This window comes from Coenobita brevimanus, chromosome 70 (genome assembly GCF_032717465.1).
Source record: "Coenobita brevimanus isolate Jiangsu-jjx chromosome 70, ASM3271746v2, whole genome shotgun sequence".
Taxonomy (NCBI): Eukaryota; Metazoa; Arthropoda; class Malacostraca; order Decapoda; family Coenobitidae; genus Coenobita; species Coenobita brevimanus.
In genome coordinates this window covers 41,000,257-41,018,229 of record NC_137023.1, presented here as the reverse complement: position 1 = coordinate 41,018,229, position 17,973 = coordinate 41,000,257, and the positions used below count along the sequence as shown (strand labels likewise).

Below are 17,973 nucleotides of genomic sequence, written 5' to 3'. Positions count from 1 at the left end.
GGCTTTGTGTGAAACGAAGATGAAAGGGTCTGAAGTGCAGGAGTGGGAGGGTGTCAAATGTGTAAGATTGGGAATGAATGGGCGAGGAAGATGCAAGAAAGGAGTTGCTTTGTTGATGAATGAGGTGTGGCAGAGTGGAATGACTGACTACAAATGTGTCAGCTCGAGGTATATGTATGTCAAGTTCAAGTTTGAGAAGGTGAAAGTGGCAGTGATTGTACCATATGCACCATGTGAGGACAGGAGAGAGAGAGAGAGAGAGAGAGAGACAGGTTTTGGAATGAGCTGGATGAAGCAGTGGGAGAAACGCCCAGGAGCTATAAATTGACCGTAATGGGGGATATGAATGGAAGAGTAGTCACTGATCAGAGGATGACATAATGGGTTGTTATGGAGTACCAGGAGAAAATGATAATGGGAAGCAACTAAAGGATATGTGTCAGAGGAGGAGGTTGTGCATTTGTAACTCGTATTTCAAACACAAAGATGCACATAAATATACATGGTATAGAGAGAACGGGAATCATATTGAACGAAGCCTTACTGATTAAGTGCTCGTAGAGAGGTCGATGATGGGAATGGTTGCTGATACGAGGGCCGTGAGAGGACAATGTGGAAGTCTGTCAGATCATATGATTGTGGTATGCAAGATCATGCTGAGAGGAGTGAGGTGGATCAAGACAGAGAGAGGAGCAGTCAGAGAGAAAGACTGAAAGTTAAGGAGCTGAGAATCAAAGAAATGGCAGATGATTACAGGACCAAAGTTGAGGAGGGGTTAGAATCAGTGGATTGGAATGAAATGGATCTGAAGAGCCTGTGGAATGCATACAGGGACTGCTTAATTAGGAATGCTAAAGCAGTGTGTGTGGTGTGGCAAGAATAACAACAGAGATGATGAGGTTAAGAGAGTGGTGGAGGAAAAGCGAAAGAAGTGACTAAAGTGGTTACAGGACAGGGATTCAGGTGAAATAAGAACTGAGTATATTGAGAGCAAGGAGCACGTAAAGAGACTAGTGAAGAGGAAAAAGAAGGAAGTAAATGATGACCTAGGAAGAAAAATGAATGCAAACTACTCTGAAAATAGGAAGTTATTCTGGAAAGAGGTGCGGAAATGTAGAAGTGAAAGCGGAAAAAAATGTGATGGTGTGAAGGATGTAGGTAGTAGATTGCTAACCCAGGGGGATGAAGTAAGGACCAGATGGAAAGAATATTTTCAAAGCCTGGTGAGTAGGAATAGAAAGAGCAGAGTGACTGTAAACATGACTGGTTTCGGGGGTATGCAAAGAAGGAATGCAGTACTAGGACACGTGACACTCGCACAGGTGAAGAGTGCTGTGAAGCGGCTGAAAAATGGGAAAGCAGCTGGGGTTGATGAGGTGTATGCAGAGATGATTAAATGTAGTGAAGAGTGTGGAATGAAGTGCTTGCTGGAGATATGTAAGAAGGCATGGATGAGTGAAACTGTGCCAGCAGAGTGGAAAAAGGCTGTGATTGTGTCCCTGTACAAAAACAAAGTGAGCGAAGTAAGTACAAGAATTATCGTGGCATAAGTTAATGAGTCTGGTAGGGAAGGTATATTGGAAGAATTATCATAAAGTAAGGGATCTCAGAAGTTCTAGTGAATGATGAACAGGGTGGTTTTAGGAGTGGCAGAGAATGTGTAGATCAAATATTTGCAGTGAGACAGACAGCAGAGATGGCTTGTGAGAAGAACCATAAGGTGTTTATGGCATTCGTGGATCTGGAAAAAACATACGGCACGACAAAGCGGACAAAGAAGGATTGTGGAAAGTTTTGTGCATATACGGTGTAGATGGTAAGCTGCTAGGTGCCGTCAAAAGTTTTTATGATTGTAGTGAAGCAAATGTAAGAGTTAATGGGCATCTAAGTGATTAGTTCATGATCAGTGTGGGCGTGCGACAAGGTTGTGTGATGTCCCCATGGCTGTTCAATTTATATATGGATGGGGTGATGAGAGAAGTAAAAACACGAGTAATGGAGAGGGGGATGGCGTTGGTAATGAATGGTGATGGATGGAATATCTCCGATTTGCTGTATGCTGATGATGCAGTATTGCTTGCAAATACCAGATAAGAACTTGGTTGGTTAGTGCAGAGTTTTGCTGATGTCTGTGAGCATCGTGCCTTGAAAGTAAATGTAGAAAAGTTTAATGTGATGGTTATTGAGAGAGAAGGTGATTCCCAGTGCAATGTTACAGTGAAAGGAGAGAGACAGGAATTGGTGAGAGAGTTCAAATACCTGGGTACAGTGCTAGAAAAGAGAGGAAAATGTGCAAAAGAAGTTGCAAGCAGAGTGACACAAGGAAGAAAAGTAGCTGGTGTAATGAAAGCCTTAATAAGAAACAGATGCTTGAGTGCTGCAGCTGCACGAGGCTTACATGAAGGAGTGTTAGTGCCAACTTTAACATGTGGATGTGAGACTATGGTGTGGCATGAAAATGAAAAGTCAAGAGTAGGAGCAGTGGAGATGGGACTGCTGAGGAATGTATGCAGAGTACAGATGGTGGATAGGATATGAAATACAGTAAGCTCGTCCCGAATACGTTCTCACCGAATGTGCTCGCAATTATACGCAGTTAGTGCTTGGATATGTATAAGACAAAGTAAGATTACAGAATCATTACGAAAACTATAAATTTATGCAAGAGAAGCCTTTGAAAGGCCAAACCCTCGAACATCAGCACAGCGCGCACAGTTTGTTTTTATCACGTGATCATGTGATTTGCTGTACTGCTTTTCCACAGTACTGTATTTGTAAGTTAAATATTTACACTACTGTTCTGGTAAGTTTATGTGCAAGTTAAAGTACTATTAAATAGCATTAAAGCAAGAAATAAAGTCGTATAACCAGTTTACCTGATAGGCGTTGGAATACAGTATTGCCTTTTTTACTTGTTCGTTAAAGATTTGCTGTACTGCTTTTCCACAGTACTGTATTTGAAAGTTAAATATTTACTGTTCTCGTATGTAATTTAAGCACTTAAATAAAATTAAAGCATTAAATATGGCCTTGTAACCAGTTAACCTATCTATCTATCTATTGCCAGACGCCTCAATCCCGTTTGGGGTGGCCACAAACAAATCGCCTCCAAGTCGCCCTGTCCCCCGCCATTTCACTGCCCTGCTCCCAACTCACACCCCCCTCTCTCATATACCTCTCCACCCCATCCCTCCATCTCATCCTCGGCCTCCCCCTCCCTCTTCCTCCCTCCACCTCACTCACATACACTCTCTTCGTCAGTCTTTCACCCTCCATCCTCTCCACATGGCCAAACCACCTCAGTGTGTTCCTCATAACGCTTCCTATCATATCCACATCCACACCACAACGCTCCTTTATATCCTCATTCGTCAGCCTGTCTCTCCATGTGACTCCACAGGCTCCTCTTAAATAACTCATTTCCATTGCTCTCACTCTTGACTTGTGTCCTTCCAACAACGTCCAAGCTTCGCTTCCGTACGTTAGAGTTGGTATCACAATACTGTCATGTAGTAACTTTTTCACTTCCATGCTCACTTCCCTGTTTCTTATCACTGCTTTCAAAGAACCAGCAACCTTTCTTCCCTGCTGTACCCTTTCAAGCATTTCACCCTCCAAACCTCCATCCTTACTCAGCACACTACCCAAGTACTTAAACGTAATCACATTTTGCAATTCCTCACCATCCAACCTCGCTGTACATTCACTGACTTCACCTCTCTCAAAGACCATCACTTTACTCTTCCCTACATTCACCTTTAGATTCCGTTTCTTACACACTCTCCCAAACTCATCCACCAAGCCTTGCAGCTCCCCTTCGTCTTCACTCAACAACACAGTATCATCTGCAAACAACAGTACAGGGAGTTTCCAAACACTATCCTCTCTCACCAGGGCCACTCCAACATCCACTACCCTACCTTGTACCTCTTTTATTACCCCATCCATGTACAGATTGAACAACCATGGAGACATGACACATCCCTGTTTCAACCAAACTTTCAAAGAGAAAAATTCACTTAGTTCACCATCCACACGCACTGCAGCCTTCGCACCATCGTACATACTCTTCACAGCATTCAACAACTTCCCATCTACTCCATATATTCTTAACACTTTCCACAATCCTTGTCTATCCACCCTGTCATATGCTTTCTCCAAATCCATGAAAGCCGCATACAACTTTCCCTCCTCTAGAAACTTTTCCACTAAAGATCTAAGAATGAATATCTGATCTACACAACCTCTTCCCTTCCTAAAACCTCCCTGTTCTTCTCCAACTATTTTCTCTGTTCTTTCTCTAACTCTGTCAATAAGTATCCTACCATACACTTTTCCTATTATACTAAGAAGACAAATGCCCCTATGATTACCACACACTTCTTTTTCTCCTTTTCCTTTGTACAAGGGAATAATTATAGTGTACCTGATTTCCAATCCTCCGAGACTCTACCTTCCTCCCAGGCCAATTTACACATCTTCCACATCCATTCTACTACTATCTCTCCCCTATGCTTCAGCATTTCACCACACACTCCATCAATTCCTGATTTATATTATTACCCATGATCGACGGGTTCCGGGACAATTCGCCGTCAGACAATTCCCCATCAAAACATGGACGATTCCCCATCAGGACAATTCACACCCTGAACGATTCCCCTTTATTCTATAAATATACTTATTTCGCCTCTGAATTACATTCTATCGTCACCCATAGCTGTCTTCATTACGGGGAGCAGACAGTTGTTACTTATGAAGGTACATTTGTTTTTCTTATATTTGTCTGATTTTTTTTTATGTTTTATTACTTTATATGAGCAATAACATCCCAGAGTTTGAGTAAATTTGGTCAATTAGTTTTTACAGAAAAAATATATATATGCGTAATATGTATAAAAAAGAAGAGACCCGAGAAATGGGAAACCAGGGGAAGCGTGTTCATCTGATCCCTATGATATTTGGTAGTTTTACTAATAAAGCCCTCATTAATAAACTGCCCTAACAGTTTTTTAATATTCTTCACCATTGGTGAACAAGAAAATTCCCAAAATGCCTATATATTTATCCCAAATTTTACCCCCATTATGCCATGTTCAAAAAATCATTACAGTCATGTTTGTCAGTCTATGAAAAAAATATAAGGCCAAAATGTTCCTCTTTCATTCCTCTTTTTGTAGGTATTTTGCTTTTTGTCTTACGTTCAAAACGAATGGAGTCATATCACTCCAAAGGAGTGTATGTTTAGTTGTGAGATATCACGCATTTTCTATTGACTTGCAGTGTCTATATGATTGAAAACAACTCAGGTACTTTTTCTTTATTTTATGAGTCAGGATTAGGGCTGGTTATGAAGAGGTAGAGAATGATGAAGACAAAGATGGAGAAAAAGACATAGAAGGTTGGGGGGTCATCAGGTGAGGTGGCGGTGGGGTGGCAGGTAAGAGGGGAGGTGGCAATGGTGGAGAAAGAACTGCAGCTTCCAACACGTTTTCCTCCCATTGAAATGGCATCAAATTCTTCTCTGCCACTTTCTGACAATGCAGTAGCTTCTTAGATGGTTGCCCCATCTTCAAAAAGTGTGCAAAAACGATGAGAAATGGCCAAGATTAGCGCAGACTGAGAACAGGTTGAAACAAAGGCTGGCACGTCTCACCTTTCCCAGAGTCATATCATTGCTGGTGTTTCCCTGCCTCATTACCACCCTCCACACACTTACACTCCCATTGCCAGACATATGACATAATTTTTACAGGAAAAAAAAAAAAAAAAAAAAAAAAGGGGGGGGCGGGGAAATGGTCATATTATATACTGCATAGAAAACGGAGATTTCTGTAGGGAAGTGACCTCAAAATTGGAATTACTAAATAATTTTAATTACAAAATAATTTTTTTGAAGGGGAAAGAATTGTCGTACAACTGTCAAATTTTTACAGAGAACGAGTGATACTTGGAGCTATTTTATGGGGTAACTTTCGCAAAACGCCTTTGTCAGTCGAAAATCGGTCCTTGCTGGCATCCGCTCCCCTTAATGACAGCGAATTGGCTTGTTATTGCTGTGATGGCGAATTGACTTGACGACAAATTGTACCGAAACCAATCGGCACTGGAATGTTGTCTTGTGTTTACGTATTTGTATGCTGTAGTTTTGCTGTGCAGTACTGTATTTGTAAGTTATAACATTAAATAAATCTTCTAACCACTTAAAGTGCTTCATATTGATTACCAATGGCAGATAACAGCAAAACACCACATTTAGGGGCTCTAGGAAGCAAAATAAGGAGTAGTTAAAACTTACGCAGTTTCGCGCCAAACGCGCCGCAGTTGGAACGAAACCCTTGCGTTAGGGGTGAGCTTGCGGCAATGTGATTCGTGAAATGTGGTGTGACGAAGTCAGTGGACACCAGAATCAAAGAGAGTGTACTGAGATGGTATGGCCATTGGAGAGAATGGATAACTATAGAGTGGTGAGAAAGGTATATTTGAGTGAATTTGATGAAGGGAGGAGGTGAGGTAGGCCAAGGAGAAGATGGAGGGATATAGTGGATAAGTGCGTGAGGAAGAGAGGTTTGGAAGTCAGTGAGGCTAGGGAACTGACAAGAGATCGAGATGGCTGGATGAATGTGAGAAGAAGTGAATGATCAGGGATTTGGCACCCCTTTTTGACGTGGCAGCGTCTGGACTGACTCAATCTGATATGTTTATGTGAAGCTACACAACATGGTCAATGTTTTTGGTGTATTCGATAAAGCCAAGATTCCGGGGGCTTGAATGGTGAGTGAATGGAAACGTGGCCCATTGGAGTGGGCAAATTTGGGCTGCCTGAACATTGCTACTCCTCATCCTGCCCTAGGGTGGGAAAAGAGGTCTGGATGATGATGATGATGAATGATCCATCCATCATCCAATCCTACATTGCCCCATGAGAAGCGTAGAAGCCCAGGGCTAGGCAAGTTGGTCTTGACATTTGAGATGAGAGTGACCAGCCTCACTCATCCCTGCGTGGTGTTACGTGAGCATTAAACCCCAGCCACCCCTTGGATATGAGCCTTCACCGGCTCAATCGGCCTGGAGCACCGTACTTACCCACTAAACCACCAGGCGCTATAATTTGGTTATATGGTTACCACCCGGCATAGTAAATGGCTTCCGGGTGTACAGGAAACCATTTGGCTTGTCACTCAGTGTAAAGTCACCCACAGGCAGAACAAAGAGGAAAGAATGAAAGAAAGACAGAGGATGAAGTGTAAAGACACCTGCAGGCAGAAGGATGAGAAAAGAATGAAGGAAAGAAAGACAGAAGAGGATGGAAGAAAAGAAAGGACAGACATCTGAGAGCAGCACTACATCAAGTGAGTGGATGGTGAGTGCCCCAACCTACCATCATGATGAATAATATACTGTACACCATTTAAGATTTGGAGATGACATTGTCCTAATCTCAGAAAAAGAAGAGACGTTGCAAGAAATGTTAAATGACCTGAACAGAGGAAGTCTCAAAATAGGGCTAAAGATGAACCAGAGTAAAACTAAAGTAATGTTTAATCCTCAAACACCAAAGAGCGTCATAAGAATAAGTGGAGAAATTCTTGAAGAGGTTAAGTAGTACAACTACTTGGGACAAATACTAAAATTAACAAAAGATAATGATAGCGAAATAAAAAGACGCATTACAATTGGATGGAAAGCTTTCGGTAAACATAGAGACATTATGAAAAGTACGGTAGCTTGCCAGTTTGCATGAAATGAAAAGTATATAACGAATGTATAATTCCAGCTATGACGTATGGTTGTGAGACTTGGAAACTGACAAAATCGATGGAAAATAAATTAATTCGTTCTCAGAGAGCAATGGAAAGATAAATGTTGGGAATATCTTTAAGAGACAGGAAAAGATCAACTTGGGTGAGAGAGCAGACTAAAGTCAAAGATATTATAGAAGTTATAAAAGAACAGAAATGGAGGTGGGCAGGTCATGTAGCAAGAACAAGGGATAATCGATGGAGCAAGAGGTTGACTGACTGGACACCAAGAGATGGTAAGCGTTGCAAAAAAAGGCCAGACAGGAGGTGGAGAGATGAGATAGAAAAATTTGCAGGGAAAACGTGGCAAAGATTGGCTCAGCCAAGGAATTCGTGGAGAAGGTTGGGGGAGGGCTTTGTTCAGCAGTGGACTTGTAATGGCTGATGATGATGATGATATATATATATATATATATATATATATATATACACAGTATATAGCAGATTAATCAGAGACAGCAGACAATCTACCATCTCCATCCTTTGTATCCTCATACGTGTGAAAAATCCGTTTGGTAATGCATTATTCTGATTCATTACCAAACGAGTTTTTCATTACCACATTGGTCCACATTTGGTAATGAAACATACCAAATGGCAACCCTGACAGGGGAGGGGAGAGGAAGGAAGGGGTAAAGGGGCCGTGGTGTAAACAGCTGTTCAGCGCCGCGCAGCAATTTCAGATTACGGGTGGGGAAAAAATTGGATTTGGGGGGATTTTTGTCTTTTTCTGGCCATTTTTGGGTTCCTAAGGTCCAGGCCCACAATGTCCGGTAAGTGGGGTGTCCGGAAAGTGGGCGTCCGGATAGTACGGGGATTACTGTATACATACATACATATATACAAGGTATATATATATATATACACACACAGTATTTATATATGTATATACAGTAGGCCCTTGTTATCCGAGGGGGTTAGGTTCCAGAGACCCCTGCGGAGGTCAAATTCTGCGGATACTCATCATCACAAAATGGCAATTTATTTCCACATAAGCTAAGCACATCCCTGAAAAAATAAGAACATACTTTAAAAATTACAAATACGTATTAACACACCAAAAGACTGTGTGTTCTCTTCATAACCTTCATACAATGATGACGATTGCTGTATGATGATGATTGTTGTATAGATGATGGTGATTACTGTATAATGACGATGATAATTGTAGTGCAGTTCCTACAGTGACAATGTGGTGAGGCGACGAGAAGTGTGGCGCCCGACTTCAGCCATTGACATTCCACTTTTCAACATATCTAAAATCTATTTTCTCTGCCAATGATAACACCTTATGCTCTCTCTTTGGCTTAGAAGGATTGCTTTTATCCTTTACTTGTTTCTTGGGAGCCATTTTTCACTTAAACAATGAAAGAACAATAGAGTTGTAAACATGAGAAGGGCGACGACGACATAAGTAGAGAACTGACTGGTGTTTACAATATGACTGGCCAAGTTGCAGAAATGCCCATGGGTGTGGGTATGCTAACTGTAGTGACAAAAGAAGTGCACGCTGCCCACCAATTTCAAATTAAGTTACAGTGTAGTACAGTATTAAAATAAGTCTGACCCGTGGAAACTTAAACCTGCGGATGCAAAATCTGCGGATAACAAGGGTCTACTGTGTACAGTATGTATGTATGTGTGTGTATATATATATATACATATATATATATATATATATATATATATTTTTTTTTTTTTTTTCAGTACTATACTGATTTTATGTTAATAAGGCCTAGAAGCCACACCCACTTTCTATATCTGAAAACAGATGATTGGTCCATACAAAATGTTCGTGCAGCTGCCCATTTATTTGTATTAAATGAGTTGACAGTACCAGATTTTCTCTACAGTAATGTTATTTATTAGGAGCATAACAATGCAAATTATTTTGAGGCATTAGCATGTTAGAGAGGATACAATGGAGTCTCTTTTATCCGAAATTCTTTTAACCACAATATGCCATTAACCATAAATTTTACTAAAACGTTCTCATTTCGATTAACCGCAAAAATCTTAAATCTATCTGAAAATTCAAACACAGCGGGCTTGTTTTGCGCCACTAGCGTTAGTTTACGGTTGCTCCGCTAGTCACTAGAGTGAGCGTTGGTTGCTCCAGCCCCCATCCACCACCTCGGAAGATTTAGATGATGTGGATGATGTGGAAATGATTGAATAAGGAAATGGAAAATATGACAAAACAAATAGGTTCAAGACTATTTGTTCGAATTCCTTACAGTGAATTATGTCATTTTTTGGTGAAAGTTTACTTAAGTTTATTTGAGTGAAGATTTATTTAAGTTGGCAGATTCTATTAGTTACAAAAGTACACATAGATACGTAGTTACTACAGTGCATTAAGGGTTTTGGTGATGGTTGAGTGACTTTTGGGGTGCTGGTGGGTTAGATGTTGCCAAAAATGGGTGATGGGTGAGTACATTACTGTTCTCTTGTATCCTACATATTACAGTAAGAATGTCGTTGTGTGGATGTGGATGTGATAGGATGCATTAGGAGAAACACAATGAGGTGGTTTGGCCATATGGGGAGGATGGAAAGTGAGAGACTGACAAGGAGAGTGTATGTGAGTGAGGTGGAGGGGGAGAGAGGGAGGGGAAGGCCAAGGATGAGGTGGAGGGATGGAGTGGAGAGGTATATGAGAGAGGGGTGTGTGAACTGGGAGCAGCGCAGTGAAATGGCGGGGGAGAGGGTGACATAGAGACGATTTGTTTGTGGCCACCCCGTATGGGATTAAGGCGCCTGGCAAATAGATAGATACCAGTAGAGAGATCATCTATCTGAAAAAATCAATTAAACGAAACTTTGAAAGTCCCATGATTTTTGGATAAAGACTCCAATGTATTAAAAATGTAAATAAGTGCCACAAACGGTCAAAGTCAAGGATGCATGCTTGCTTTCGAATAAAATCCATTCACTATTTCTTTGACTGTAGCAAATGTAATGTAGGTACAAACAAATGACACCAAACATAAGATATATACAATATAAAGCAAACTACACTTCATACAATAATATATATCCCAAATCATTGTATAACTCATAAAACTTTTATATATATATGCTGAGTCCATGGGGAGGTAAAAGGAACAGCCAGTGATGACGGTTTTCAAATGTTGATTTTTTTTGCTGCTGGTGGTGACCATCATCCACTCACTTGATGTAGTGCTGCCTACTTCTTCCTTAGCCTGTATCATTCTTTTTCTGTGCTTGCCCTTCTCTCTTCCTATTTCTCCCATCTTTCCTGTCACTTCTTATTGCTTTCCTTTACAGATGGCTTTACATTGAGTGACAAGCTAAATGGTTTCCCGTAACCCAAGAAACCATTTACAACGCTGGGTGGTAACCATATAACAAAACCATACGTGCTCCCTATGTGTCAGCAAGTGGGTTGGTGGAAGGTTAGTGCCCCTCCCCATAAAACAAATAACTCATTTCATTCATTCATTCATTGCCAGACGCCATGTATCCCAGACGGGGTGGCCAAGGGCTTTGAGTTAATTGTTTTACAGGGAGGGGCACTAATCCTCCACCAACCCCATTTGACACGTAGGGATGCCAACAGCATCTGGTGTTCCCAGGCGGTCACCCATCCAAGTACTAACCAGACCCAACGTTGCTTAACTTCGCTGATCGGACGGGAAGCGGTGTACTCAACGTGGTAACTCAAAGTCAAATAACCACCCCTTATGGGATTATGGTGTCTGGCAATAGATAGATAGATCATATTATAAATATTGTATCTTTGTAAGCATTGTATCACAAAATTAAACAGGCAACTTACCCTCCCTACTTACCACCCTGCTGTTCATCCAAGTCTCTCTCTCTCTCTCTCTCTCCCCACGACAAGCAGGGGTGTATCGCTGCAGCCCGGTACTGTACATAGGCTACACGCTCATTGTCGGTACTTCTACACCCTTTCAATTAGGTAACCATTAATTATATGGCCTTCGTAATTATAAGCTACCATGCATTTTAAAGTACAATATACACTTACTGGTACTGCAATATACAGTATGTAACTGGGTAATAAAAGAAATTAAGGAAACTTATCAGGTTTTGACAACTGACACCTGTGAGATGACATCAGCTGGCTGGTGATACATTTAATTTCCCACTGAGTGACTGACTGTTCCCCTGAGCATTTTACCTTCCGAAGGACGGCTATAATGATACTGCCTTATATCAGTTATATAATGATTTGGGATATAACTAGACAATATACACTGTGCTTCACGGACTATTGTACCCTATGTTTGGTGTCATTTATTTGCAGTCCATAAATTTATGTTTGACACAAAACAAGGAAACAGTGAATAGGCTTCATTTAAAAATGAATTGTATCCTTGATTTCAACAGTTTATGATAAATATTTAACTTTTTTGGCACCCTCTGTGAAATGCTAATTCCTTCATATTATTTTTATGTTTATTTCCCTGATTATAAACACTACTAAAGAGAAGTGCAGGCCTGATTACAAACTGAGAACACATTTAGTGTGATTACATGGGTAGTCACTCAAACATTTGACGTGAACCAATCACGAGTTTCCACAGAATGTGGGCGTGGCTTCTAGGCCTTAGTAGCATGAAATCGGTATACCTCGTTATAATGGACTTCAATAGACTGGAATTTGCTTATATATATATATATATATATATATATATAAATAATACCATTTGATTACTGTAATGAATGTATAATACAGTACAGTACTGCAATGGTGGTGAAAACAGTTTAAAAACCATTGGTGCGATCCAGACTGTGATATATCGGAAAAAGCGCAGCTTAGCAGAGGAAAGTCCGGACGTTGCTTTTATTGGACTGGCTTGGGCCTCACTCAGTCTGTTATAATAAGATTTTAATATATAGCCTATATACTGGTATATATTTATATATATATATAGGCTATATGAGAGAGGGGGGTGTGAGTTGGGAGCAGGGCAGTGAAATGGCGGGGGACAGGGTGACTTGGAGGCGATTTGTTTGTGGCCACCCCAAACGGGATTGAGGCGTCTGGCAATAGATAGATAGATAGCTATATATATATATATGTAAGGGATGGCCCTTTGACTTTGAGTTATTTGTTTTACATGGAGGGGCACTAACCCTCCACCAACCCACTTGTTGACACGTAGGGAGCACGTATGGTTTGGTTATATGGTTACCACCCAGCGCTGTACAGTAGAAGTCCTATTTTTCGGCATCTATGGGACCAGGCAAGTGCCGAAAAATCAAAATTGCCGAATTATCAAAAACCCTACCCACTCAGTACCTTATATGTTTCGGTGAACACTATCATCACTACTCATATCATTACAAATGTGTTTGGAGAGAGTACTGTATACTGTTTGATACTGTACAATACTGTAATGAATACAGTACTATATATGAATATGAAAAATAAAGAAATTAGTGAACATACTGTATATAAATGTAATGGTACAGTAGGCCTACAAGTTCACATGCATTTACCTAAACTTATAGTAGATTCCTTATTTACATATGTACAACAGAAGGGGTTGATTGGAGTCTGCTACTGCTGGAAGAAGTCCTCAGCAGTAGAGGGGACGAAAAAAATTGGAAAATCTGCCAAACGATCAGAGATTTTCGTAAATGGGATTATTTCTCAAAACTGCCGAAATGTCAGATTTGCCGGGGAATTGGATGCTGAAAAATTGGACTTTTACTGTATATGGTTTCTTGGCTTACAGGAAACCATTTGGCTTGTCACTCAATGTAAAGCCACTGTAAAGGAAAGAAAAGCAATAAGTGACGAAAGATGGGAAAAATTGGACGAGAGGAGGGCAGGCACAGAAAAAGAATGATAAAGGCTAAGAAAGAAGTAGGGAGCACTACATCAAGTGAGGGGATGAGGGTCGCCACCACCTACCACTAATATATTTATATACATATATATATATATACTGTACATGGAAAAGTTTAGAAAATCTAATTACACCACCCAAGACAGAGCCCATCCTACCATCAGAACCAAAAAAGGAAGCAAGAACAGGGAGAAAATGTATCCCAACTCACCTTCCATCAGTATGCCCTAACAGAATCAAGACTCTCCTGTACAATAACTTATCTAAAAAAGGGGCAAGACTTTTTAACTGCCTTCCTAAACACTTTAGAACCATTGCGGGTGTGACAACAGAGGTATTCAAGAAGAAACTAGACAAGTTTTTGACTACCGGTACCACCCCAGACCAACCACGGGTTTCAGGATACACCTCGTCATGCCCAGCAACCTCCGACTCCATTGTGGCCCAGCTGGAGCACCTGAAACAAAGTGAAGGTGGTGGCGACGCCATGGCCTTGCCTCAAGAGTAAACAAGGGATCAAGAGCCCCTTGAAGGAAAAGTACTCGGCCTTGCCTCAAGAATAAACGAGGGATCAAGTGCCCCTTCAGGAAAAAGTATAAGGTAAATTCAAGGTGATTTGATAAGGTGCTTCTACTGCTTAAAGTAAAGCGTATGTTTACCCTTCCAAGTGGTACTGTATTTCAAGAAAGGCAGAGGTCAAATATTGGCCCAACTTATTTCTTTACCTTATATATAAAAGGCATTGGAATGAAGGCACGCAATAATGAAGCACTACCACCAATCCACACCCAGTACACAACCGCAGGTATTCACTGTACACTTTCAAGTGTTACAACTTTTTCCTGTACGAGTTCGATTATGCTGTATGGTTTGGCACAACTAGCAGATATATGTATTTTCTTCTATAGCCAGATACATAATAAACACCAACACTACAATTTAAATACGCCAATGTTTTGATGCTTATACAAGCTGAACGGTGATTGGCTGACAGGTTCCGCTTCTGATTGGTCATTGGAACGAGCGTTTGGATATAAATGTAAAAATAAATATCACTCACTTTTCTACACAGTATATACCTTATTTTTATACTTTAAAAATTTTCGAGATTTAATAATTTCGCTAAAGTTTATTGCTCATTATTTTTAAATTTAATGAATGATGAGTGGGGCGGCGGCCTATACGAAAACTGTGGTCGTATTTATATACTTTTTCCTCACCTTACCTTGACTCTAGACGAATAAAACATTGTGTGAGGGTTATACAGGGGCACAGGAACAAAAATTCTACATACAATTCTGTAGTGTAGTTTGAAGAACAGTCGGTGTATATCAAAACAGATTTCATAACTGTTGGTGTCCATGTGATCTCATGTTAATGCTGTCATGTCAGCTCGTTACGTTGGTGTCCCCATGTCTCGTCAGTACTGCAATGAAAAAGTTATATCGTATGTTAACACTGTCCTGTCACGCAGAGGGTACCTTTGTCATGTCATATAGAGGCTACCTTTGTCAAGTCATGTAGAAGCTACCTTTGTCATGTCATTAGAGGCTACCTTTGTCATGTCATGTAGAGGATACCTGTCATGTCATGTAGAGGATACCTTTGTCATGTCATGTAGAGGCTACTTTTGTCATGTCGTTTAGAGGCTACCTTTGTCATGTCATGTAGAAGCTACCTTTGTCATGTCATTAGAGGGCTACCATTGTCATGTTATGTAGAAGCTACTTTTGTCATGTCATGTACAGGTTACTTTTGTCATGTCACGTAGAGGCTACCTTTGTCATGTCATGGAGAGGCTACTTTTTTCATGTCATGTAGAGGCTACCTTTATCATGTCATGTATAGGTTACCTGTCATGCAATTGCATTTTTCATGTTAGACTGTCATTCTGTTATGACACCAGCATTATGTCAGGTTATCAGCATTGTCATCACATAGTTATAAGTGAGTATTGTCATGACATGCTATATCAGTGCAGTCATGTCATACGATAACAATACTCATTCTAATACTCTCAATTCATGTTAGTGCTGTCATATCAGTGTAATATGCCATAACTGCATTGTCGTGTCTGTGCATTCATGTCATGCCATCTCATATATTTCAGGCCACTGCCATCATATGTGATTTCATGTCATGTTAGGTCTATTCTAGTCATCAGTACTGTGATGTCAGTAATGTCAGTACATCACTCAGCCAGCCAGCTTTCAAGCAATGTGAATGGGTTTATGTTTTGGTTGTTCTCTCCTCTGATTGGTCGAGATTTCTTCCGAACATTCCCTGCATTTCAGGCTTGCCTATCTAGGGCCAGCAGGGTAAAAATGAGGCCATCATACAGTCTGACTAAAATTCATTGTACATTGGCTTTATGGTTAACTGCAAGATGGCTTCAAATGTTTCACACACGGTTGGCCTTAGGCTGCCTTCTGAAAACATTGTGCATCCCAGCCTAGAAAGAAAAGAAAGAAGCACAAAAGAGATCAACAGCATGCCCAGTGAAGTGGGCTAGAATAAAAATTGTTTATCATGGTGCTTGAAGCTCTGTCACGTGATTTCAGAACTGAATTCCCGTAGGAAGTGTTCTACGCTGATGACTTGCTATTGATTACAAAGAATGAGAGGGAGGCAGAGAAAATATTTAGGAAGTGGAGAGATGGAATGGGATACTAGAGGAAATATTTAGGAAGTGGAGAGATGAAATAGGATACAAGAGTTTGAGAGTGAGTGTGGATAAAACAAAAGTGATATCTAGGGGTAGTGGCAGTACTATCAAAGCAGAGGGAGTATGGACTTGTGTATTTTCCCACACATGTGTAGGAAGGAACTCCATCTTGTGCAGTGTCTGTGATAAGTGGGTGCATAAAGGATGCAGTGCTAGTAGATGTAGGCTGTGAAAAAATGCTGATTTCATATGTTTGGCGTATGGGGGGAACAGACAGAGACAGAAAAGGATGACTTTGCAGGAGTGTCTTGAGTGTGTGTAGGAGTTTTGCTATTTGGGGGACATGTTATGTGCTGTAGGTTGGACTGGAACTTGCTCTGGGGCAAGGTTAAAGAGAGGTTGCAAGAAGTTCAGGAAGCTATTGCCTCTCTCGACACTAAAAAGACTATTTCTCCGTGCTAAGGGGATTTTGTCTGTAGCATGCATTTGGAGTGTAATGCTGTATGAAAGTGAGACCTTGGCAGTAAAAGAAGAGAATATTCATAAGCTCAAATGTGCAGAGATGATCAATAAGTGGATGTGCGGTGCGTACTTAAATGACAGGCCTGGGGGGGTTAGGATAGTGAATGAAGAGTTGGGCTTGAATGTACGGTATTGATGTTGTGGTGAGAAAGAGTAGATTGAGATGGTTTGGATATGTAGAGAGGATGGGGAATGACAATTGGGTACAGAGGTGTGAACAATGAGGGTAGAAGTGTGAGAGGCAAACCAAAAAAAGGCGTCACAGATTAGGGACTGAATAGGAGGCTGCTAGAGATTGAGCCACCAGTAGGTGACCAAGGCCAATGCATGCAAGCATGTTGGAGCCTATATAGCCAAAATGAAACAAAGTCATCAAATCTCATTTAATGTTAGATACAAACTGGTACTCTACTGGGTCAAGATATGAGGAGTGGTTGAGGTTTATTGTTCAAAGAACGCCACTCAGAGAATATGATTGATCACTTGCATTATATGTCAGAACTGGACCGATAGAGGGAGAATTAAGGAGACCTTACACACCTTATGGGGCAATAAAAGACTGGATGATTATGATATGCACAAGTTTTCAGTATTATAGAAATATATCATTACCACCATTCAGTGGTAGGTGGGGGAGCTCACCATCCACCCACTTAATGTAGTGCTGCTCTCAGGTGTCTGCCCTTTCCTCTCCTCCTCATTCCATCCTCTTCTGACTTTCTTTACTTCACTCTTTCCTTGTCCTTCTGCCAACGGATGACTTCACACTCCCTCTTCTGTCTTTCTTTCCTTCATTCTTTCCTCTTCCTTCTACCTGTGGGTCTCTACACTGAGTGACAAGCCAAATGGTTTCCTGTACACCAGGAAACCATTTACTACGCTGGGTGGTAACCATATAACCAAATTTTGGCGCCTGGTGGTTTAGTGGGTAATTATTGTGTTCCAATCGGATTGAGCTGATGAAGGTTTATATCCAAGGGGTGCTTGAGGTTGATTGCTCATGTAATGGCCCTCAGGGATGAGTAAGGCTGGTCACTCTCATCTTAAATGTCAGGACCAACTGCCTAGCCCTGGGCTCCTACACTCCTAATGGAGCAATGTAGGATTGGATGAATGACCATCATCCTGCCCTTTTTTC

At 40.9% G+C, this 17,973-nt stretch overlaps 1 pseudogene; it reads right to left on the bottom strand.

The window, feature by feature from the left end:
* Positions 1 to 11,376: 11,376 nt before the first annotated feature.
* On the bottom strand, positions 11,377 to 11,493 carry LOC145406497 (5S ribosomal RNA; annotated as a pseudogene).
* Positions 11,494 to 17,973: the final 6,480 nt, after the last annotated feature.